The 25,269-nt window shown below is 42.3% G+C and overlaps 1 long non-coding RNA gene across 1 annotated transcript; it reads left to right on the top strand.

Annotated features, from left to right (window-relative positions):
- Positions 1–4,530: 4,530 nt before the first annotated feature.
- LOC147584369 (uncharacterized) lies at positions 4,531–24,662 on the top strand. The gene is made up of 6 exons (XR_015248972.1): positions 4,531–7,132; positions 13,194–13,286; positions 15,651–16,135; positions 16,872–17,083; positions 22,711–22,882; positions 24,014–24,662. It is a non-coding gene; the product is annotated as an uncharacterized LOC147584369 (long non-coding RNA).
- The last annotated feature ends 607 nt before the right edge of the window (positions 24,663–25,269 follow it).

Raw genomic sequence — 25,269 nt, 5'->3', positions numbered from 1 at the left:
GTTAACTTCCGGGTTTCATGTGAGAGTCTTGCTAATAATAGGATTTATATAAAATTGGCTGTAAGGGGAGAGGTAGTTATTGTCTCCGGTTACTTATGATCCATGCCGTAATTTCTCAGCTAGCAGCTCAACTTGCAATTATCATTTGTTTGAGTAGGTCCTTGAACCCAGGCCTTGGCCATGGGTGGCCCTGAGCAGGGCTGCCCCACACCCATGGCCTGGTGGTTTGCCTGCTGTGTGCACTTAAGGGTGTTGACATGGTCAGAGGAACTGACGAAATCCAATACTCATTTTTACATTCTTCCATGGAAAAGTGAATTCAGATTGGGATCAGCTTTACTAATAAACACTCCAGAAATAATCAGCCACCTTCCCTGAGGCTACATTTCTCATGCAGTGTCCTTGTTCTGGGCACATGACTAATCACAAAGTTCTGATAAGTAGTGTGTGTTCCATGTAAATTATAATGTCACGCTGACATTTTGGCCTTATATTGATGAAACAGGTATTTCCAGCTCTGTCAGATCAAACTTACAGCCTAATGAATACTTTTGGAGGTCTGCAGCTGATTCTTCACCTACTTAAATTTCAGTAATTTATGTTCTCTAAATTAGCACAAAATGACAAACTTCAAGTAGTCATTTGGTTATTCCCATTGCCTTAAGTAGGTGAATAGTAAACTGTTCAAAGACTCCTATTTGGGGCACCTGGGTGGCTCAGTTGGTTAAGCGTCTGACTTTGGCTCAGGTCATGATCTCACTCTTCGTGAGTTCAAGCCCTGCACTGGGTTCTGCACTGACAGTGCAGAGCCTTCTTGGGATTCTCTCTCTCTGCCTTTCTCTCCCACTCTCTTGCATGTGCAAACTCGCTCTCTCTCTCTCAAAATAAACAACAACAACAAAAAATCCACTAAGACTCATATTTTTCCCTCTTGTCTGTTTTCAAAGGGACAGACTCTCATTGTCAGGGGGCCCATGTCAGGGTTCTATCATTCCTACAAGCAGATTTCTCTCTTAAATCCATGCAGAGTCTCTCCTGCTTTAATTAAGATTCCTCTTCCCGTTAGGTCTGCAGAAGTCATGGGGTATAACTATTTGATGTTCAATCCTTGAAACCCTCCATGAACTTGAAAACAGCAACCAGGTTTATCCAGAGGCTTCTCTACCATGAGATAAACCCTGATTCCTTTTAACTTTCCATTTTGACTCTGTTTCTCCCAATAGAGGCTCCTCCCCTCTGGCGTCTTCCCATTTTTATCATGTGGTGATGCACTTATTGGGATGCATTCAGGGGTTCATTCTCTTTCAGTGAAAGCGGGCAGGCCAGTGACTCCAGCTCAACCACACCGTGGAGGATGTCTCTGTGGTCTCATGTCCACCTTCATTTGCAAGATGTCTGCCACAGTTCCAGATAATCCATGGGACCCCAGGGGAAAGAAGACAACTCCTCCCGTGAGTCTCTCTATAAGAAAAGCCCTTTTCCAAAATTCCCCTGGTGGCTTACTCTCAGACCTCATTGGCTAGAATTGGGCCACAGGCCAGGGGAAGAGGACAGCCCACATTGCACAGACCAGTCACCATTCATACCCCGCTCCCACTTCTGCTCTGGCAAGAGGAGTCATTTCCTGAGCACATAACTTTGTGGAGAGCGAAACGTCAAACAAAATCAAGGCTCAACCAGCAAGGGTAAAGGGGAAAGTGGCAGTGGTGGCTGTTAGATGGGCAGTCAGCTGTGTTTGCCACAGGTGACCCAAAAAATAGAGAGTAAAACTATTCTCCACCTAGTTCAAAAAAATTTTTTTAAGTTTATTTATTTTTGAGACAGAGTGAGAGAGAGAGCATGAACAGGGGAGGGTCAGAGAGAGGGAGACACAGAATCCGAAACAGGCTCCAGGCTCTGAGCCATCAGCCCAGAGTCCGACGCGGGGCTCGAACTCACATAGTTCAAAATATTAACAGCAACACAGCAAAACAAGTAATAACAAAACCCTTTCTGTGTCAGGTATTGTGACAACTAGCAGGCACACAAAAGCGAACATCACGTGGGCCTTGACTTGGAGAGCTAGCAAGCAAACCGGCATCCCATGTCATTTCAAAATTGTATAGTAAGCAAGGAGAGGCATGCAGTGTTCTGGAAGCACAGAGAAGGATCCCTCAGCTCTACTGAGGGATGATTCCTGGGGAGAGACCAAGTGGACTGGCTATAGATGCTGAGAATGAGTTTGACTATAAACACAATGCTGTAAGGTATGTGATTCTTGATTTTCTAATCTTTGTGTAATATTTTATGTTTTATTATTATGGTTCATCTACAGTTGATGAAATAGAAAATCCCTTCAAGCCTGAGGGTGGTGTCCCCTGCAAGGGTCATTTCCCATGAGTTCAGTTTTTCGTATTTTGTATCTGGATGGAATCCATTTTATGATCACAGAATTCCATATTTAAACAAGGAAGCCGCTCATCCAGTAGGAAAATGTGTGAGGGAGTGCAAATGAATTCAGTCTTAATCATTATGATGTCACTGGCTCTGTAAGTGGATTTGTTTTTCAGTATTATAAGAGAACTTCAGTAATTTGAACTGAGGGGGAATCAGTCAGAATGAGTGAAAGTCTATCATGTACAATTGTTTTATTACTTTTATTTATGTGTATGCTAAAATAGCAAAGAGTCGCTTATGAGGAATCTGTGTTAAATTGATAAGAATGATTTCCTTAGCATATTCACTACCTCCTTAAAAATGATCTTCAGGTTGGGAATGCAAGCTGGGGCAGCCACTCTGGAAAACAGTACGGAGGTTCCTCAAAAAACTAAAAATAGAACTACCCTATGACCCAGCAATTGCACTACTAGGCATTTATCCAAGGGATACAGGTGTGCTGTTTCAAAGGGACATGTGCACCCCCATGTTTATAGCAGCACTATCAACAATAACCAAAGTATGGAAAGAGCTCAAATGGCCATAGATGGATGAATGGATAAAGAAGATGTGGTATATATATACAATGGAGTATTACTCAGCAATCAAAAAGAATGAAATCTTGCCATGTGCCACTACGTGGATGGAACTGGAGATTATTATGCTAAGTGAAATTAGTCAGTCAGAGAAAGACAAACATCATATGACTTCACTCATATAAGGACTTTAAGAGACAAAACAAATGAACATAAGGTAAGGGAAACAAAAATAATATAAAAACAGGGAGGGGGACAAAACAGAAGAGACTCATAAATATGGAGAACAAACCAAGGGCTACTGGAGGGGTTGTGGGAGGAGGGATGGGCTAAATGGGTAAGGGGCACTAAGGAATCTACTCCTGAAATCATTGTTGCACTATATGCTAACTAATTTGGATATAAATTTTTAAAAATAAAAAAAAAATAGAAACAAAGAAAAAAAAATGATCTTCAGAGGCACCTGGGTGGCTCAGGTCATGAGCTCATAGTTTGTGAGTTCAAGTCCCACATTAGGCTCGGTGCTGACAATGCAGAGCCTGTTTGGGATTCTCTCTCTCCCTCTCTCTACCCTTCCACCTCTCGCTCTCTCTCTCTCTCAAAAATAAAATAAAGAAACATAAAAAAAATTAAAAATGCTCTTCAGATGACAAGAGACATTGGAAAACAAGCTGTGCTTTCCTCCTGCATCTTTGTTTTTTTCTTTAACAGATGTAAACTTTAGCCTGGTCTGTGTTGAGTTTATTAGAAAATTATGAATATGTAAAGAATAATTACTTTTTAAAACCTTGGATCCATCCTTGGAGTTCTGGGGGCATGTTTCCATGAAAATGTGATCCTCCAGTTATCAAAGGATAAAAGATAATTATTCCAATGAACACCTAAGCAAAAGTCATGAACAGTCAATTCAGGGTAACAAACCATATAAAATAGGGTTAGATGCCTTAATAATCAAAGAAATGAAAACTAAAGCAAGATATCACTGGTCAAATTGGCAAAAGAAATAAAAAAAAAAATCGGCAAAAGATTTTGTAAAAGTATAAATCAATAAATGAAGTGCTAATGCCCAGGGCTGGTGAGAGGGTGGAGAATTGAGCACTAATGTTTTATTCTATATACAGAGATGAATCTATAAGGATGTTTATTCTAGGACCATTTGTTTTAGTACAAAATTTTAAAACAACTTAAATGTTTACTAAATAATGGTGTGTTTGAGCCGCTTGAGTGGGTCAGTTGGTTAAGCGTCTGACTCTTGATTTCAGCTCAGGTCTTGATCCCAGGGTGGTTAGTTCAAGCCCTGTGTTGGGCTCCACACTGGGCATGAAGCCTACTTAAAAGGAAACAGAGGGGCGCCTGGGTGGCTCAGTCAGTTGAGCATCGGATTTCAGCTCAGGTCACCATCTCGCGGTCCGTGAGTTCGAGCCCCGCTTCGGGCTCTGGGCTGATGGCTCAGAGCCTGGAGCCTGTTTCCGATTCTGTGTCTCCCTCTCTCTCTGCCCCTCCCCCATTCATGCTCTGTCTCTCTCTGTCTCAAAAATAAACGTTAAAAAAAAAATTAAAAAAAAAAAGGAAATAGAAAAAAAGAAAGAAAGAAAGAAAGAAAGAAAGAAAGAAAGAAAGAAAGAAAGAAAGAAAGAAAAAGAAAGAAAGAAATGTGTATTCATGCAATGGAATATTACACATCTGTCAGAAAAGGGAAGTATCTCTGTATATATTGATTTTTTAAAATCTCTCAACATTAAAAATTTTTTTTTTTTTTTTAATTTAAAAAAGGGTGCTTGGGTGGCTCAGTCGGTTAAGCATCCAACTTTGGCTCAGGTCATGATCTCACACTTCATGGGTTCGAGTCCCGGGTCGGGATCTATGCTGACAGCTCTGAGTGTGGAGCCTGCTTCAGATTCTGTGTCTCCCTCTCTCTCTGCCCCTCCCCCGCTCATACTCTCTCGCTGTCAAAAATAAAATAAACATTAAAAAAAATTTTTTTAATCTCAAGATGTGTTGCATACACAAAGCAAGTTACAGAACAAAGTAATGTTATCTATATGCACATGTATGGAGACATTAGTAATTATACTTCTGGAAGGATATGTAGGAAACTGTTACAGCAATCTCATTGGTTACCTTCGGGGAAAAGGACTAGAGGTAAAGCATGAAAGACTTTACTTTTCACTTTGTACTTTTCTGTGTGCTTTGAATCTGTGCAAGAATTGCTTTATTCTAAAATATGAAATGTAATTTTTTAAGAAAAAGAATAGGTTACATCTTCATGGTTTGACACGGGAAATTTTCTGCACTGTAAGAGGAGAAAGTGTAGAAAAATCACAATGTTATGACTCTGTTAATGGTGCTATTTCTATCTAGATAAAGATGCAGACATACACAGTGTTTGAAGAAGTCTGGATGAAAATAACTCGCACTACCATCTATGCGGCTGCCCCACAGCCAGAGTGGAGAAGTACTGACATTGTAGAAACCTTCACTTTCTATGTACTGTTTACTTTTTTGTACAGTGCTAGTGAATTATCAGAAAGAAAAACATAAATTTTTCCAAGTGAGGGGAAAAAGTAAAAAAAAAGAAAGAAAGAAAGAAAGAAAGAAAGAAAGAAAGAAAGAAAGAAAGAAAGAAAGGAAATCCAGTTCTCCCAACGCCCTTTTGCATGAAGCTTGCATGAAGTGCTCTGGTCTGCTCTATGCAAAAACAGGGTTTGACTCCGCCTATCACCTGGCTCCTCCAAGCTTACTCTCACCACCTTCCCTTTTAAATCCCACCTGCCAGGGAAGCCTTTGTAGTCAGAGTGGGATCTCTCCTCTGATCCAACTTATCTACCCCAGGCTTACCCAACTAGAAAAACTGGAAAATAAAAGTCAAAAACAGTACGTTCAAACAAGACGCTGAAAACTGGCCCAACCTGTACACGAAACCAACATGTCTTATTCGAGTACCATGAGTTTGTGCAAGGAGCTAGCAGCCCACTGGGAGGAAAGGAAACGCAGGCTGGAGACCCAGGCCCTAGTGCATCCCTGCCATTTTTTGAACTCCACCATTTTTCTCACCTGCTCATCCTATCTGTTACTCTAACTCGGGAGGCTGATAAGAGAATCTGGGGAGGCAGGAGCAGTGCTATGGAAATAAAAGGTGATTAGTCATATCATCGTGTGAGCCCTGGAGGACAGGATTTGTATTGTGGGTTTGGTATGAATATTGCCTAGAAAATGAGGAGAACCCAAGATGTTCATTAACACAAATGTGCTTTGATTTTACGAAGAAAATGCTGTGACAATCCAACCTGAATGATTTCTCTTTTCAATGACTTTTCACCTGAGGATCTCAAAATGTCTCTTCTAGTCTTCCATCACAACTGCCCCATAATGAGTGTGGGCTGCTACTAGGCCACCAATAGTAGTGTTGACACATTTTCCAGCATTTCCCCCCCTCCCCATCATGAATAATACGTTTCTTGTTACTGGTGAGAGCCATTATAACAGGAAGGAAGAGCAGCTCAGATGTGTCTGAGCGTTGGGAGTTTAGAAAAGAAACCTTGGGTGGAACTGGAAGAGAAGACTGAGCAGGCTGAGGGGAAGTAGCCAAGGAGAGATTTCTAAAGCCAATGCGATGACTTAACCCTACATACTGTGCAGGTCTTCTTTACTCTTTGTTTGAACCCTGTTATTACTCTAGTTACAGAAGATTCCACAAGCTGGCGCACAAAGCAAGAGACAGCAGTGTTCCTTGTAAGCTGAGAAGATATTTAGATGACAAGGTTGACTACCAGTAGTGGCTGAATTGTGTCCCCCAAGATAGATATGCTGAAGTACTAGCCTCCAAACCTCAGAATGTGATCTTATTTGGAAAGAGGGTCTTTACAGATTTAATCAGGTTAAAACGAGGCCATTAGGGTGGGCACTAATCCAATATGACTCGTGTCTTTCTAAAAAAGGGAAATCTGAATACAGAGACAGACACACAGACATACAGAGGGAAGAAGATGTGGAGACACAGGAAGAACACCGTGGAGGGGCAGAGATTTGGAGTGATGATGCATCTATAAGCCAAGGAATGCCTGAAGCTACCAGAAGCTAGGAGAGAGGCCTGGAACAGATCCTTCCCCAGAGCCTGCAGAGGGAGCACAGCCCTGCCCACACCTTGGTTTTGGACTTCTGGCCTCCAGAGCTGTGAGACAGTAAGTTTTTATTTATTAAGTAGATAACCACCCAGTCGGTGATACTTTCTTATGGCAGCCCTAGGAAACTACTACATGCACCACAGTCACATATCCTTCCAGCAATGGGTATTTGTAGGACAAAAAAAGTAACAGGAGTGGCTTTTCCACTCTAGTGGTAGATTTTTCTGAGAACACTCAGCCTGGAGATAGTTCTCTTTCCATAGAATGCAGAAAGCCAGTAAACCCTCCCTCTGCAGCCTGGGAGAGAGGAGAGGCGCAGAGCCCAGTGTAGGCTGGTAGGGAGCACACCGTCCTACCTTGGACCATTGCTTGGCTCTGTGCAGGGGCCCACACTGTGCACACAGCTGCTTCAAGCCCCACATTTTACCAAATGGAGACAAAGACAGGTATGGGGCTCCCCAAAGGGAACGAAAGTCCTGAGACCAGGCAGTGACCCTTCTAATGCCAACCATGGAGACAGCAATTAGGGGCAAGAGGGCTCACAAGCAAAAGAGAACCTGAAACATCTCAGGAATACCCATAACTGGACCCTATCTGGCAAAGGAGTTTTCTTTGCTCTATTTGTTTTTATTTTATTTTAAAACTTCCTTGGGGGGAAGTTATACATTTGTATGTATATTTGTGAACATATAACTTATTTCTGTGTATGTGTGTCATTCTGTTCTATGGATTCAGTCTCAGCTCATCCTTTTGTTATCTTTTTGAAGCCAGGAAATAAAAACAAAAATTTGGGGCACCTGGGTGGCTCAGTCGGTTGAGTGTCCGACTTCGGATCAGGTCATGATCTCGCAGTTTGTGAGTTTGAGCCCCGCATCCAGCTCTGTGGTGACAGCCCATGGCCTGGAGCCTGCTTCGGATTCTGTGTCTCCCTCTCTCTCTCTACCCCAACCCTACTCACATTCCATGTCTCTCTGTCTCTCAATAATAAATAAATGTTTAAAAAAAAATTATTAAAAAAAAAAAGCTCAGATGTTATTAAAGAGAAGCCCCTGGACCAAGGGGTCCCCACACGAGGGCAGCCCTGAGTGGGCAGATTCCAGGCCTGAAGCTGTCCTGCCAGGAAGGACTCCCGGCTGTCTGGGGACATGCTCTGCTCAGACCTAACCTCAATCTCTGCAAGGTTAGACAAAGGCCTCGGCAACTGGGCCTTTGTTTTCATTGTCCAAAGACCCAGCTCTTCTCTCTTTTGTCTTAAGAGCAGGCCAGGGTGGGAGGAGCGGAAGGACTGACATCAGAGAGGTTCCTAGCAAACAATGTTACAAACTTAGGGTAATTTCCCCTATTTACCTCACTCAAAAAAAAAAAAAAAAAAAAAAAAAAAAAAAAAAAGACTTCTTTTGTCAAAATAAAAAAAACATGTGAAAAGTGCAGGTTTGTTGTTGTTTTGAAGTATTTGAACAGTCGAGGTGTTTTCCCTGGTACTCAGTTTCAAAATCAACAAACTGGCAGCTAACTGCCTGAAAAAAGGAAAAATGGAGTCAGCTCAGCTCTGTCCTCATCCTTCCTCACAGCGCTCCCAAGTGAAATGAAAAGCGCGTCCTCGGCCCCTGCTGCCCCCAAACTAATGACTGCACAATGCTTCACGACCCGCCTTGGCCTGCCCTGGCCACCAGCGTCCTCACGCCAGGTGTCAGGAGGGGAAGGAAGAAAGGTCGCCTTGTTTGTACGTTTGGTTATCTCACTACCACTAGGCTGGTAAAATGGTTTTTCTGAGAGCTTCTTGTTCATCTGGCTTTTAAAAACTTGTTATGCTTCCTTTTTCTTCTTCTCCTTTTTTTCTTCCTGAAGGATAAGAGAGATGCAGACTTTCCACAGTGTTAACTGTCCCGGATTTTTCCTCCGCTGTACGACTGAGTGGCAGCAATGTGGTTCTAAGAGGCATGATTTGTTTATAAACATATCTGGAAATAGTTAAAAATAAAAACTGCCAAGGGTGGGGCTGGGTCATAGCCAAGTCATGAGAAGCAAGATGTGTATCCTGGAGGTGGGCATTAACACCCTGGCAGACAGAGTTTTGAAGTAATTTAGGGTCAGATGGAAACACTGATAGTACTTACCTACGGTATCTGATTATTCTTACCGTCGGTTTTAGGTTCTAGAGAGAATGGCTTCTAGCTTGCTGGGAAGCTGATCTGAGTGGCTCTATACTTTAAACACAATCCTGTTTTGTACAGTTTCTTAGATGAATGCTGACCGGGCGGTATTTAAGGAATAGCTTCATGTCTGTGGCTGCCCCAGAACTCACCTTTATTTCCTCTTGCTTCCTTCTCTTTGTGCTGCCTTGGTCCCTGGCTGTGACACAGACAGTGGAGGAGACTGCCTGGGGACCAAAAGAGGATGGGGAAGTCGTTAGCATGACTAAACTTGCCCTTCCCAGGTTCAGTACATCACCTTTCAATTCTCTTTTTATTCTGTTCTTTCTCTTCTAGCCTAGTGGGAGCGCCTCTTCAGTGACTTTAAGTAGGAGGTAGGGAGGGGTTGTTTGGTCAAAGGGCGTGGAGATGGGAACAGGAGAATCAAGGAGAGGAAACAGGGGGCCAGAGATAAAGAAATCAGAGCTAGAAGAAGAGAAATAAATAGAAACAAAGACGATGAATAATACCAGATACAAAAGAGGGAGCAAGATGATAAAGAAGTGATACGCAGAGATGGTCCTGCAGAAAGGAACAATTCAAAAATAGAAACATGGGAGAAGCCCGAAAACAAACAGAGAAGCCCATACAGGAAAGGAAAGAACCAAATGGAAGTAAGTAATGGAACCCCAAATAGAAAGGACGTCTGAATGAGAAATGTGACTTAGGGAAGGAACAGAGAAGCCTTTGTGGTGTGTTTGTAGACCAGAGGGAGAACGACAGAATAGAGGGAATCCAGGAGTGTTTATTCCTCGCACCTAGCAAACAAAAAATTCATTATTTTTTAATCATGGAAGAAATAGCTCTAAGAGCACCAGGCCTTTCATGCTATCAGTCTGGCTCTCACTCACCTTACTCCCTTAGGACTCCTTCAGAAGTGTAAGGAGACCCACCATGAGGAACCACATTTCCACCCAGATGACTTTTACATAAAGTTGATTTTAGAGAGATACATTCGCCTAGGCCCTAAAGCTGAGCCCCCTGTTCTGGGTGGTGAATGATCCTGAGCTTTTTAGTCTCTATAAATCCCAGGGTTAAATGACAAACATATCTTGATTCCTAAAAATCTGAATTAAAAAAATGAAATAACTATTTGCATGACTCCCTTTTCAGAAGACTGCCGTACTATTAATAACTTAGAAGTTGCCTTCTAAGTTTAAATAATTTAACAAGTAGAGTAATTAAAAAAAATGTAAGTAAAGCATAAACTGATAAATGCAACACATACCCAGGAGAAGCAAAGATCAGTTATTTCATTACTGCAAATTGCTGTTACTAAACATTATGATAAATTATCAAAAAGATGCCTCTCCCCCCCTTCTATAATTTCAGGTTATTAATTTTATTCATATACAAGTAATTCTTTCCTTGTGTGCCTCTTTTGCCCTGTATCTCTAATGAGGAACAGAAAAAAATATGCAGTAGATGAAATACTCAAATTGGAGCCAAAGCAAATGAAAAAAAAGATATCAGAAACAAATAACATTATTAGCTTTTAGCCCCATAATAAGCTCTTATTTATTTAGACCCTATTAATTTGGAATTTATAATAAGTTGATTGGGATCTGGGCAGAAATTTTCCTTCATTTAGCAAACTCTGTCTTGGTAAGTAGTACAAAAGAGTGATATAAATGAGATTACAAGGGGCATATTTGAAATACATCTTTGAGCACTTCAGGCAATCTCTTATATATGAATAATTAATATAACGAATACATATCATCCTTATCCAATAATTATCTGGTAATTCAGGAGGAATTTGTTAGGTCACCCTGCAGAGTAGGGAGCTGTGGGTTTATCACTAAACAGCTCTCTGACCATAGGAAAGGCACTTAACTTCTTCAGCCCTTGTTTTTCTTACCTGTAACATTAGGCTGATAACACCAAATCTGCCCAGTTCAAGTGGTTTTTATGAACACACAAAAAAGAGAATGGGTGGGAATCCATTTTGAAATTCAGATGGTATTAGGAAAATCTATTTTATTTAAAATGAATTTGCAATTCATACTTGTCACTAATTCAATCTGACCTTCTGCCCAACTGCCTATAGCAGTGAGGTTTTTATGCTTTATAAAGCTTCAGTGAAAGGAAATTCCCTAATGAAATATGTGGACATAAACATACATGTACGGATATAAACATTCATCCTCTTTCTACTCCTGGAAAGAGTCTTCATAACATTATTATGAAGTCTGACAGGCTTGGGTTCAAATTCAGGACCTTCCAAACAGATGAGTTAGCCTAAAGAATGATCTCCTTCAGCCCCAGTTTCTTTGTCTGTAAATAATAATACCTGCTGTATAGAACACTTATAAAGACTATGGGAGAGGGGCAGCTGGGTGGCTCAGTCTGGGTGGTTAAACATGACTTTTGATCTCTGCTCAGTCATGATTTCACAGCTCATGAGTTTGAGCCCCACTCTGGGCTCTGTGCTGACAGCATGGAGCCTTCCTGGGATTCTCTCTCTTTGTCTCTCTCTCTCTCTCTCTCTGCCCCTCCCCTGCTTGCACACACATACTCTCTCTCTCTTTCTCTCAAAATAAATAATCTTTAAAAAATACAAAAAAAAAGGGGCGCCTGGGTGGCTCAGTCAGTTAAGCATCCGACTTCTGCTCAGGTCACGATCTCACAGTTAGTGAGTTCGAGCCCGGCGTCAGGCTCTGTGCCGACAGTTCGGAGCCTGAAGCCTGCTTTGGATTCTGTGTCTCCCCTTCTCTCTGCCCCTTTCCAACTCATGCTCTCTCTCTCTCTCTCTCTCTCTCACTCAAAAATAAACATAAAAAATTTTTTTTAAATACAAAAAAAGAGAGTAGGGGAGATAATGTACATAGCATAGTGCCTATCACAGAGTGGACACTCCAAAGACGTAAGGATTATTAATATGAAAGATAAATTGCCTTGGAGTGCTGTTTGCATTGGTGAAAATACTCAAGACTCATCACTTTGAGTCTCCTGCTCCCAGTACAACTTAGCTCCCAAACATGAGGCCAAGTAGGGTCTTAATCACAGTGTCCTGTACAGGCTTTTTTTTTTTTTTTTTTTTTTTTTTTTACACATAGACAACCTATATTGCTTTTGATGAAATGTAAGTTGCAAAGTATCAAGTATCAAAATAATGTTTCCTCAATTTTAAGACACTTGCTTTTTCACATTTGAACGTTTTGGAAATCAGAAAGAGCTTTAGAATCTTTGTCAAAATAAAGATGTCAACTGCTAGGTATAGGAGTTGCTAAAAGGAATTGTCATTTGCTTGTGATGGGTGAATTCAGCCAGATCTTTCAGAATAAAGAATTTTCAAAGCCAGGAAGTATTGGTGTTTATGCTTCACTCAGTTGCAAAACATCTGTCTGTCAAGCTTTTCAAGAGAAGCTATTGAACTTCCTGTAAGATGTAATCAATTAAAGAAAAAAAATTTAAGATTCAAAACCAGGTGCTTACAGAGGTCAAACTCAAAGGCACTTTTATGAATGTGTCACCTCTGCTTGGCAACTGCCAGTGTTGTAGTGAATCCAAGGAATCTGTAGAATATGAGTGAGGATGGTGGGTAAGTAATTATATGAATAAAATGTGTGCTGTTTGTTGGCTAAAAAAAAATTGGGTATATTCAGTGTTGTATTTCTGGTTCTCTCTCTTAATAAAACTGTCATTTTAATTAGATAAAGCAATCTTTCTTCTGATTGACAGAATCAACAGAGAAATCTTCTAGCTTTTAAAGTCATGGGTTAAGATATAATTAAATTTATACTTAAGATGGCTGCACTTTGCTGTATGTGTGTTATACTTCAATACAACATTTAAAAATTACAAATAGATGTTCCTGTGTGTTTAACTTGAATACCTGAAGATTTATCAAAGTATATAACCAGGTACAGCTTTTTAACTAGTAAGTATAATGTTTTTTAAGTTTATTTATTTTTTTTTTTTAGTAATCTTTACACCTGACACAGGGCTCAAACTCATGACCCGAGATCAAGAGTCACATGCTCTTCTGACTGAGCCAGCCAGGTGCCCCTAAACTAGTAAGTATGATTAATCAGTTATAGAACTTACCTTTTGGGCTAAATCCTAGGCACTTTATGCACATGTCAAAATTTATTGAGAATTTACTCTGTCCCAGATACTTACTTGCAAGAGGTCTACCAACATCTCATTTAATCTTTTTTTTTTTATTTTTTTATTTTTTTTTTATTTTTTTTTTTTTTAATTTTTTTTTTTTTCAACGTTTTTATTTATTTTTTTTGGGACAGAGAGAGACAGAGCATGAACGGGGGAGGGGCAGAGAGAGAGGGAGACACAGAATCAGAAACAGGCTCCAGGCTCTGAGCCATCAGCCCAGAGCCCCACGCGGGGCTCGAACTCACAGACCGCGAGATCGTGACCTGGCTGAAGTCGGACGCTTAACCGACTGCGCCACCCAGGCGCCCCTCATTTAATCTTTAAAAGGCCTTATGAGGTAGGTATTATTATCTTTATAAATAAGGAAGTGTTTGTATAAGGCACATATAAAGTAGTTACTTCGTAGGTCACACAGCTGGAAACTGGTCCAGGAAAAATGAGAATCTGCGCAGTGTGACTCCAAAGTCTTGCATTTGTGTACTTTTTCACAGTCCCCCTCAACAATCTACACAATAGGTTCTATTGTCCTTACTTCACAGATGACACTCTAAAACTCAGAGAGGTTAAATACTTTGACTGTATCACACCCTTGTACCTGGGAGAGCCAGGATTCGTACCCCGTCCTGTCTACAAAGACACTTTTGGCTCCTCTATCATAGCCAATGTGATACCTTTCTTGGGGGAGGACATGTTCTTCAGACATCGCCTTCTTTAAAAAAAACATTTTTTTTTTTTTACTGTTTGTTTATTTTTGAGAGAGACACACACGCACAGAGTGAGCAGGGGAGGGGCAGAGAGAGAGGGAGACAGAATCCGAAACAGCTCAACTGTCAGCACAGAGCCTGACGTGGAGCTGGAATCCACAAACCGCGAGATCACGACCTGAGCCCAAGTCAGACGCTTAACCGACTGAGCCACCGAGGCACTCCACACATGGCTTTCTTTTACATCACATCACAGTATACCCTAGGAATGAGGGTGGGGTGGAGAAAGAAGGGGAGGGAAGAAACCCAAAAGAACAGCTCTTAGAACTTCAAAGGAGTTGCCATTGAGCTCTGTAACCCTGGCCGTGCATAAATTGGAATTTTCCTCTTGAAATGACCTTCTTTGGGCGCAGTTGCCATTAAATTTAGTTCACATCCATTTGGATATTATGCTGCGAAGTTTTCTAACTTGGCAACATTCCCTTCCTACTATGCCCTTATACACCTACCCCCCTTAAGAGAAAAAACAAAACAGAATTTTAAGAAGTGTATTCCTCAAACTTGGAAACCTCCGATGGGCAGTCACTGTTGTCTTGCTCAAAGAGGCACCAACCAGGGGATGCCAAGCTGTGTTCCTATTAGGCCTATTTTAGCTTCCTCTATGACTTACCATTTGTAAATTAGTTCTAACCCTTTGAGATTCCAACCATACCAATTTTAAGAAATGCTAGTTTCAACAACCATTTATCTTGGGCCATTTCAGTTGGCTGCCCTTTTCTTTATTAGTAACTAAAAATTATGATTGGAGTCACCTCCACGCCTGTGGAAAAAAAGCTTCATTTCTCCCCACCCTGAAGACATTTACAATAATGACTTGGGAACTTGCAATGGAGAGAGAGCATTGAACAACAGAGTACTATTTGGGCATTTTTAGCATTTCAGAAGTCACGTACTACTTGTAGCTTGAGAAATTTTGAAAGAATTTTCTAAATGTTGGGTTCTTGAAACAAATTAAAACAGATATTGGAAGAATTTTACAAAATTGCCAGTCTTTTGGGGAAGTTAATAGGCTATAATAATTTACTGAAAACAGCACGTTCTCATTTCCATGTGGTTCACTATTCATAAATGTCCCTTACAATAGTGTGTATTATGAAGAAAGGTGGGGGGCAGGCACGTGGGTGGCTCAGTCAGTTGAGCACCTGACTTTGGCTCAGGTCATGATCTCTCAGTTTGTGAGTTGCAGCCCCACATTGGGCTCACTGCCAGTCAGCAGAGCCTGCTTGGGATGCTACTTTCCCCACCCTCTCTGCCCCTCCCTCACAAGCGCTCTCTCAAACGTAAATAAACACTTAAAAATATATGTCAAGGTCAGCATCAACCTAAACAATAAAAGTTAAAACTTTAAAAAACAGTTTTAGTGAGACCTCTCATTAACAATGTTTATGAAGTAAAAGGTTAAAAAAGAATTCCACAGTCCACATGTTTTGAATGTTTGTCCTTTTAAGTAGTAGGTTAAGGGGTGTGTCATTTTCTTTTCTTTGTGTTCTATTTCCTTTCCAGCTGTTACATAGTGACATGGTTTGCACCTTCAGCCATCAAGGCGGTTGAAAAAGAAAATAATCTGTCCCTCTGGATTCTAGTTATGGCTCTGCACCCCAGCACCTGTAAACTCAAAGTCAAAACTCCATGGATGCCTGGATTCCAAGATTAAACCTCTACTCACAAGCAAAAGGGTTGGTTGGATAGGAGGTGGGGACAAGAAATTGTTTGTTTGTTTAGAGAGAGAGAGAGCTCTCTAGAGAAAGAAGCAGAGAGAGAGAGCGCACGCGAGAGAATCCTACACAGGCTCTACACTCAATGTAGAGCCTCACGCTGGGATCACGACCTGAGATGAAATCAAGAGTCGGATACTCAACTAACTGAGCCACCCAGGTGCCCCCAAAATTATTTCTAATTAAAGAAGTGGAACTTACAAGCAATAGTAATGAAACTTCAGCTGAAAAATACTAGACTTTCTAATGCATTTGGATATTAGGAGCTGTGATGTGAATGTCCCTTTTCGTAACTATTGCAGTAGGTTGAGAAATCATCCACCAGGGAAAGTCGTTCATCTGGTCACCAGACAAGGGAGGCTTGGGTGGACTTAGTTAAAGTGTCTCTTTAATGAGGTGGGGCTGTTTTTGAGAACATGTGATGGGTCTAAGTTTCCTGGTGCAGAAGTGTTAGGCAGTGCACTTTATTAGGAAAAGAGGAATCTGCAGAGTATTGAGAAACATCAACTTGTTGCCAGTCAGGGCCTCCCTGGCCACAGCTACATTGATGGGGGAATCGTAGGATGAACAATGCCCATGTCTAATGTTGTGTTTACAGTTTTCCACCTTAGTGTAAGTTCAAATGCCTGCTTTCTCACTTACTAGCCTTGTGATTTAAGGAAAGTTACTTAACCACCCTAAGCCTCACTTCGGTCATCTGTAAAATGGAGATAATAATGGTCGCTATCTTACAGGGTTGTTTAAGGGCCAATGTATGTAAAGCCTTTTAGCACAGCACCTGGCACATCACATGTGCTAATAAATGATTGAAATGTGTTTACATCCTTTTATTACTTAGACCATTTTTAAATGTGTCATTTGTATGTTGTGATGACAGTTTGCAAAACAATTCACACCACTTTGAGGTTTCATGTGTAGTAGGAAGCTCTGAGTTCTGCCCTGGGAAAGGGTACTTTGTTGGCTTTCTGTGGAGGAGTTTTGGAAATAATTGGTCTCTCCCACCCTCCAGGCCTTGAACTTCATCTGTGGACTCTAAAAAATGCAAAAGAGCTGGAGAGAAATGGCTACCTGCTGTGGAAGACCAGGCCCACCCTGTATCCTCAGCCCTCTGCTCTCTCGCCTTTGGGCCTAAAACTATGTGTGAACAAGAAGAGCAGCTGTCACTATATGTATGAAGGCACCCAGCTGGGGGTGGACAACATCGAGACCTGCATCCAGAAGGTCAGCATCCAGCAGAGGGGACATGGGTCGGTTCACTGGGGGTCTGGAAGGTCACACCCTTTAGATCAAGTAGGGGAAACTGGTGCCCAGAGTAAACACCAAAACCCAGCGCGGAGGCCCTCAAGTCCATTCCCAGAGCTGATTCAGAGATTTAGGCAGCTTCTCCCCTCACCCACTCACAGGCCGACAATGGGAACTCAAAGAATAGGGCCTTCCTTCCTTCCTACTCTGACTGCAGACCTGTTGGTCAGTAATGGCCTCAGGGAATTGTAAACCTTTTGGAGAAAGAAATCACAGGCGAGGGCTGCAAACAGACAATTCAGTGAAAATCTGTTCAATTCAAGGAGGCCTGCAGAGCTCTATTATTAGCTCCCGAAGCAGTGAGGGAGGAGCCTGGACGGTGCCCTAAACACCAATCCTCTTCAGCCCTTTTCTCTCTTCCATGGAGCCTACTTCAAACCTTCTCCATTGTTAAAAATCAGTACAGGGGCGCCTGGGTGGCTCAGTCGGTTAAGCGTCCGACTTCGGTTCAAGTCATGATCTTACGGTCCGTGAGTTCGAGCCCAGCATTGGGCTCTGTGCTGTTAGTTCAGAGCCTGGAGTTTGCTTCAAACTCTGTCTCCCTCTCTCTCTGCCCCTCCCCCACTCACTCTCTGTCTCTATCAAAAAATGAATAAACAGTTAAAAAAATATTTTAAAAATCAGTAGAGAAAAGGGGCGTCTGGGTGGCTCAGTTGGTTAAGCGTCTGACTTCGGCTCAGGTCATGATCTCATAGTTGATGAGTTTGAGCCCTGCATCAGGCTCTGCACTGAGCGTGCAGATCCTGCTTGGGATTCTCTCTCTCCCTCTCTCTCTGCCCCTGTCCTTCTCTGTCTCTCCCAAAATAAATAAACTTTTAAAAAGTCTTAAAAGAAAAAAATCAATAGGGAAAAAACCAACAACCTAGTAGAAAAATGGGCAAGGACATTATATTTGTCAAGGTTCTCTAGAGAAACAGAACGATAGACAGATGGATAAATAGATTTATTATGAGGGATTGGTTACATGATTATGGAGATGGAGAAGTCTCAAGATAATCCTGTCTGTAAGCTGGAGACCCAGGAAATCCAGTGATGCAATTCAGCCCAAACCTGAAGGCCTGAGAACCAGGAAGGCTAATGGTATAACTCTCAGTCCCAGGACAGGAGAAGATGAAATGCCCCAGATCAAGCAGTGAGGCAAGAAAAACAGGAGCGAATTCCTCCTTCCTCTGCACGTTGTTCTATTCAGGCCCCCACCAGATTAGACAATGATCACTCATGCTGGGGAGGATGATCTGCTTTCCTGAGTTTAGCGAGTCAAATGCTAATCTCATCTGGAAACGCCCTCACAGACATACTTAGAAATAATGCTTAGTCTAGGCCCCCATGGCCAGTAGACTTGACCCGTAATACCAACCATCATGATGTGAACAGAGTGCAAGTTCACAGCTACACATTTTCCCTAGTAGACACTCTCATATGTATGTCAAGAAGTGTGCACAAGGAACGGATTAAATAAGGTGTGCTTCACAGTGGGGTGGATTTATTTGTGTGGCTGTGGAACCATCTTCAAGACACGGGTTAAGTGAAAAACTGGTTCACAACAGGGTTCTGACTTTAGACTTGCAGTCTAAAGAGATTGTATGAATTTACACTGTTATACTCCTCCCAGTCATTGATAATATAATTTATTAGTGAATATTTTTATTTTGGCCAATCTGATAGGTGAAAAATGAAATTTTGTTTCACTTTGGGTTTTTTTAACTGTGAGGGAAAGAATGAATTCCTTCTTAACAGATTTTCTTGCCTTGTACTAACAGAGAAATAGAACCCTCAGTGGGAACACCTTTAACCTGTCCCCATAGCCAAGCATATGCTCTTTCCTCCCTCACACTCATCTTTCCACGTTCTGTATCCTCCTCAGTCTCTGGAGGCTGTCCTCAGCTTCCCCTAGGTCCTTGCACTCTTTGCTCAGCACATAGCCCCACCTTCCCTCATGAGTTTTTATCACTGACATTTAAATTCACCAGAGTCTCCCGGATCTTAAACCACCACTCGGCAGTTGCCCCAGACCCTCTTTTCCTCTTTTGGGTTTAACCTCTTGAAAGAGTTGCCTACACTGCCTATTACCTGCTCCCCTCCCTGTGCTCACTCTGCAACCTACCTTCTGTCTCTACCACGATCCTTGAACTTGCCCCTCCAAAATCTCATGTGACTTCCGTGTTGCTAAAATCACCGGACACCTTCTCGAGCATTCTCGTCTGCTCCTCCAGCTAGCTTCAGTTGCCAAGCCTATATCTTTTGTCTAGATCCCTCAACAACTAAGTAACTGATTAAGTAACTAACTGCTGGTACTGGTCATCCACTTTGGGGGTCTTGTGGGCAGCTCAGCTTCAGCATGCTGAAAACTTTCTGTCCCCAGTGCTCTCTCTCTCTCTCTCAGGCAATGGCTCTGTCATCCAACCAGTTGGCCAAGCCAGAGACTTGGGAGTGGCCCTGTCACTGTGCCCCTCCCCTGCCCTCTGTGGCCAACCTTGCAGTTACCCTTTGAATCTTCCTCCTAAGCAACTATACTAGCTCAGGCCACCATTTTCACTGAGGAGTTACAATAGCTTCTTCTCATTCAGTTCTCCACACTGCCTGCTATAGCCCTTTTCAAGGGCTTCTTCCTACCCTTAGGATAAATTCCAAATTCCTTACCATGGTTACAAGACCCTTGGTGACCTGGTCTCATTCACTAACCACCCTCTTGCATTCTAAGATCCAGACCTACTGAACTTGCTATAGTTTTCTAATGCCTAACATTCTTGCCCTCTTCTGAGTCTTTAAATATGGCATTCCCTCTGCCTCTTCTTTTTTCTTCTTATTTTCTTCTCCAGGATAACTTCTACTCATCCTTCAGGTCTTGGCTTGAAGCTCTCTTCCTCTCTTCCTTGTTTCTTTAGTTCTGATTCCTCCAATAAGATTCAAATTTAAGACGGAGCTTATGCCCTCCTAAAACATCATTGTGCCCCCTCCCACTGGTAAGTACCAGATAACCTTTGCAGGAACTGATGTATGCATGACCATCCCCCATTTCACAATGCATTTTGTAAAATACTTTTTTTATGTTTATTTATTTATGTTGAGAGAGACAAAGAGGGTCAGGGGCAGAGAGAGAGGGAGAGAGAATATCCCAAGCAGGCTCTGCACTGTCAGCACAGAGCCTGACGTGGGGCTCGAACTCACGAACCACGAGATCATGACCCAAGCCCAAATCAAGAGTCTGATGCTTAACCAACTGAGCCACCCAGGTGCCCCTCACAATGCATTTTAACAAAGAAGTGTAAATAGAGTCTTTGCTTTTGTGGAATCATTATGGAGGAAGTAGCTTAGCCAGAAATACCCTATGGAGTTAGAATTACAATTCTAACTAATTTGTTAGTGTTGTCCCTCTGGTGATAGATATTAAAATTTACAGAAAATTTGTAATAGTGCATCCCCTCGTCTTCTTTTTTAAAACCCTGTGTGTGTAAAATGCACATATGTGTGTCAGAGAACAACTCTGCCAGATTGGTTTTTGTAGTCCAGTAGTTTGAACTAAAAAATCTGTGAGAAGATTGTTTTTTTAGAAAGTTTTCCAAAAATAATCTTGAGGCAAGACAGTGGGAACTGTGTATTTAAAAATGTATTTTCGTGGCTGCTGTACACATACAGTTTGTATTTCTGAAATTTTAACACATAGGCACCTGAAGTGCACTGTTGAAATCAAATAGTATACACATTCCAAGGCTCAAGGCTGACCAGTGTCAGAATTACAAGTGTCGATTGTTGGCAGAAAACAAAGTGTTTGGAAGCTAGAAAACATGGCTGTTTGTTCAGATTAATTCTGAGAAGGGGGGATGGAATCAACGAGTTTGTGAATCCAAGCAAAATTCAGACAGAATTTCTAGGAATGCAGTCAGAGTGAGAGCAGACCTTTTAGAAATGAAAAGAATTTAAACACCAAGTTGAATAAATGAAGCAGCAAAAGAAATGGCGTTGACCTAGCTGTGAAACGAAGAGAACTAAAGTAGTGAGTTCTTAGCGGACCTCGCAGAATTCCCAGTAAGAGGAAAACAAAACAAAAAAACAGGAGTGTTCGAAGCGGTTTTCTTTTCCTTAAGTCCACAAGTGTATGGATGTCCCCACAATCCACCCAAGCTCCCCTCCTCAAAACAGGCCCCTTCCGGACACTGTAGCTTCCTCTGCTGCAACCCCTCCCACCTTCTTACTCACAGGGAATCCTGGGATTCTCCTCACCCAACCACCGGCCTGAGTCTTTACAGCTCCTACTACTTAATAGCTCTAGGGCCTGTCTCTCCACAGCTGCTAACCTGGTACAAGCCGCCCCCCCAGCCCACCCCCCACAGTGCCACCACCACCCCCCACACCAACACAGCTTCTGCCTGACCTGAGGTCAGGAAGGAGCATCTGTGCTGTCCAAGCAGTGCTATCTAGAGATGGACCTCTGGGTCACAGTCTGGTTCCAGCACTTTCCAGCCAAACAGTGCTGGCCCAATTTTTCTGTGTCTCAATCTCTTCTTCTGTGAAAAGTGGGGGACAGTAGCATCTGGCCCATAGGGCTGCGTGAGAATTAAATAAGCTGTGTATAAAGGTCATAGAACAATACTTGGTCCGTAGTAAAACATGTTACATAAACATTAGCTACCATTTTTCCTTATTTCCTTATTCCCTTGCTTCCTTTCTTGACTCATTTGAACCTATTTTCCTGGAGCAAATCATGTTCAAATAAACTGATCCTTCAACTTACTGCTGAAAACACTTGGAGAATTTCCCTGTGGCTTTTAGAGAAACCCTAAATGCTTAAAGAGGCTGACAGGGCTGGGCTTGGGCTGGGCCCTGTCTCCCTCTCCAGCCCCATCCTGTACCCCATCCCCCTATTCTCAGAGCTCCAGACTCTCTGACCTTCTTTCAGTTCTTCAAACCCTCAGAGCTTCCTCTCACCTCAGGGCTTTTACACAAGCTGCTTCCTCTGTCCGAAATGCCGGAATGCCGACTCATCCTTCCCGTCTCCACAGGAGCCTCATCACTTCCTCAGGGAGACCTTGCCCAGCCTCCCTAACTAGGTCAGCCCTCACTATGGCACCATGTCTTTTTCCTCCATGGCACTTCTCAGGGTTCTCCTCTGACACATTTTCATGGGGTAATTAGATTTACATTTCTCTCATTCCTACAGTGGAAGCTCTGTGAAGGTGGAGACCATGTCTATTTTCCATTTATTCCAACCCTCAGAGCCTGGCATAGTTCCTGAATATAACACTGTGCGTGCTCAATTAATATCTTTGAGATATGGAGGGGAAGGAGGGGGGAAGGGAAGAAAAAGGTGTGCCCAAATGTCCTTGACTGTTCTGGAGGCCAATCTGCCACGTGGGTGTGTGGTGGGTTCAAGGAAACCTCTCCCACCACAAGCCTGTGTGCTCTTCCCTCCTCTCTCTGCCTTTGATTCATTAATGTGTTTCATTCGCAATTAAATTCAAGTGTTTATTCTTAGGAAGAAAGGTCCTCACGTTGGCATTATAATGTGACCTTTGAAGGCAATTTGTGGCATATTTTTTCTCATGCAGACATTTTGTGGCTCCAAGGAAGGACAAGGTCCTAGGCATGAGGTTGCAGGGGAATAAATTCCCCCCAGCTACATCCAAATGGGATGCTTGACCAGACTGTCAGCTTGCTCCCTGGTATTACCACCCCATACTGAAAAGCAATCCACATAAGGAGCTCCAGCACCAGCAAAAGGTAATGCAAAGAAGAGAGGAGAGAAAAGGCTTCCGGGTTCACCTTTTCCCACCATCTAGGGAAAGCACTAGAGAATGAAGGTCAGCATAAACAGAAGCACTCCTTTCTCTGAACTAAAAGCAGAAGAGATAGGCATTCCTCTTGCTGCATGTGGGTGAATAGAGATGGATTCCAGAAGAATAAGAGAAAAAGGAATGTCAGAGTTGAAAGTGATGTTTTACCCCCGGTCCATCCTCATTCTTACATCCAAGAACCAACTGAGGGCGAAGAGGTGAAAAGGCTTTGCCTGAGGCTACACAGAGGCCTGGGTTCCACAGGGAGGCTGAAGGAGGAAGGCAGCTGAGGTTTTTAGTGGTTTGACATTGAGCTCCTGTCCATAGCTCAGGTGCTTCACCCTGATTAAATCCTGACGTAACTGTAGGAAGTTGTGTCATTACCCCCATTTTATAGATGAAAACCCTGATGGTCAGGAAGTCCTGGGACGAGACAAAAGCTGTTCAGTGGAAACTTTCTGAGGCTAACACTGCAAAGTATCCTTGGCCTTGACTCTGCACCTGAGCAGCCTTATCTGTAGGGTGACCACATGCTCTGGTTCACCTGAATCAAGCCTGGTTTATACCTGTTGTCCCAAGGTCAGTAGTAATGGCACCTTCTTTTGCTCTCAAAAGTGCCCCAGTCAGGATAATACATTTATCATGTGATCACTCTAGTATCTACAAAATGGGGTATTCATATTACCTGCTCATGGAGTTTTCGCAAGGAATCAATGGGATTTCATACGTAAAATGCATGGCATCTGGCATGTAGTAAGCACTAAATAGATGTTAGTGGTTATTGTTACTGTTATTATTATTATTATTAGGAAGGTATCTGAAGAGGGGGCAGCAAGGAGTAAAGACATGGTTTCCCACTTGACATGCCCATCACGGTCTCCACGAATGGCGCTCCCTGGAGTTGGGCAGTGCCTATTCAAACTGACCTGTTGGGAATGGCACCATCCACTCTAGCCTAGAGGCCATCTGGAGGCACTGATCTTGCCTCTTCCACCTCTCCATCAGTCACATTCACTGCTTGGGTCTCTTTGGGTCCCAAAGTTGAAACTGATTTTTTTTTTTCCCTTTTACTCTAAAGTCTAAAGCTTAGATTTCTTAAAGAGGAAGAAGAGTCACAGAGAATCCTATAGAGGATCCCCTCCCCCCAGCCCCAGCCTGTGCTTAATTAAGTGAGTGGCTTAAGGGACTTGCCTCCTCTTCAAGATTAAGAGGTGGGTGTGAATATTTTCCTCTGGCCCCCTTATATGTTCTTGATTACAGTAATAAAAATGCTAAGCTCTATTGCCTCTCACTGGAGTAAAGGCAGCTGAAAACTCCTCATTCCCTGAAGAACCTAATTGTTGATGCTAGTGCATCTAAACAGGTGTTCTTTAGATTGCTTTTTCTAATGCCTTTTCACTGGAAAGATCAATTTAAATGTTGCTTTGAGCTAATCAGTGATTGCTTCTGTATTCATCCAAATTTATATCTTTGCTTCTGTGTGCTAGATGAGACATTACTTTCAAAGTCTATAAACTTAAATAAGGGAGGTGATTTCTAATTTAGCTCTTTGTCCTCTTCTGTCTTCCATATTTTATGCAAAATATGCATGTATTTCTTTTTGTTATTTAAAATCCTAGTTGAAACCTGTGTTTGAACGTCCTGAGTCATCTTTGGATGTCCTATAACGCCACGGGTGGTATGTCCTACAGAGTGGGTATTCAATAAATATTTGTGGAAAAGATAAATTCATGCCTTAACCTGGATTGCAAGCACATTGGATTTGTGGTCCCTAGGTGTCTGAGTTCAGGAATTCTTTCAATATTGTCTGAACTTTCTTGTGTCTGCATCTGTGTTTATTCTGCTCTCTCTGCCTAGAATTTCCCCAGTCCCGTCTCTCAGAAAGCTCACGTTCACGCAAGGTTCTCATCAAATGCCAGCTGCTCCATGAAACCAGGCTGCAGTCTCCAACCAGCTCTCCTGGAGTCAGTATCCGAACAAGGGATCTGGAAAGGGTTGCATCTGATTTTCCAAACCCCACGGTACTCTGCACCTCTCTGATTTATCTCATCTGTGGGTATTTGCTCCGGGCCTTTTTTCACCCATGGTGAGCACGTGAAACTTCTTCAGGCGACACAGAGGGTGTACTCTGCTGAACCACAGGTATAGACTAAAAAATAGTTGTTGCTTAATGAATTGTAGGTGTATAGTTTTGAAGAATGACATTTTATTTCTTTTTTTTTTTTTAAGTTTTATTTATTTTTGAAAGAGAGGGAGGGGGAGGATTAGAGAGACAGGAAGACACAGAATCTGAAGCAGGCTCCAGGCTCTGAGCTGTCAGCAAATAGTCTGACA

Source organism: Puma concolor, chromosome A1 (genome assembly GCF_028749965.1).
Source record: "Puma concolor isolate L17-30 chromosome A1, mPumCon1.1.hap2, whole genome shotgun sequence".
Classification (NCBI taxonomy): domain Eukaryota; kingdom Metazoa; phylum Chordata; class Mammalia; order Carnivora; family Felidae; genus Puma; species Puma concolor.
Note: the sequence above shows the minus strand (reverse complement) of the source record. Positions and strands in the feature narration are given on the sequence as shown.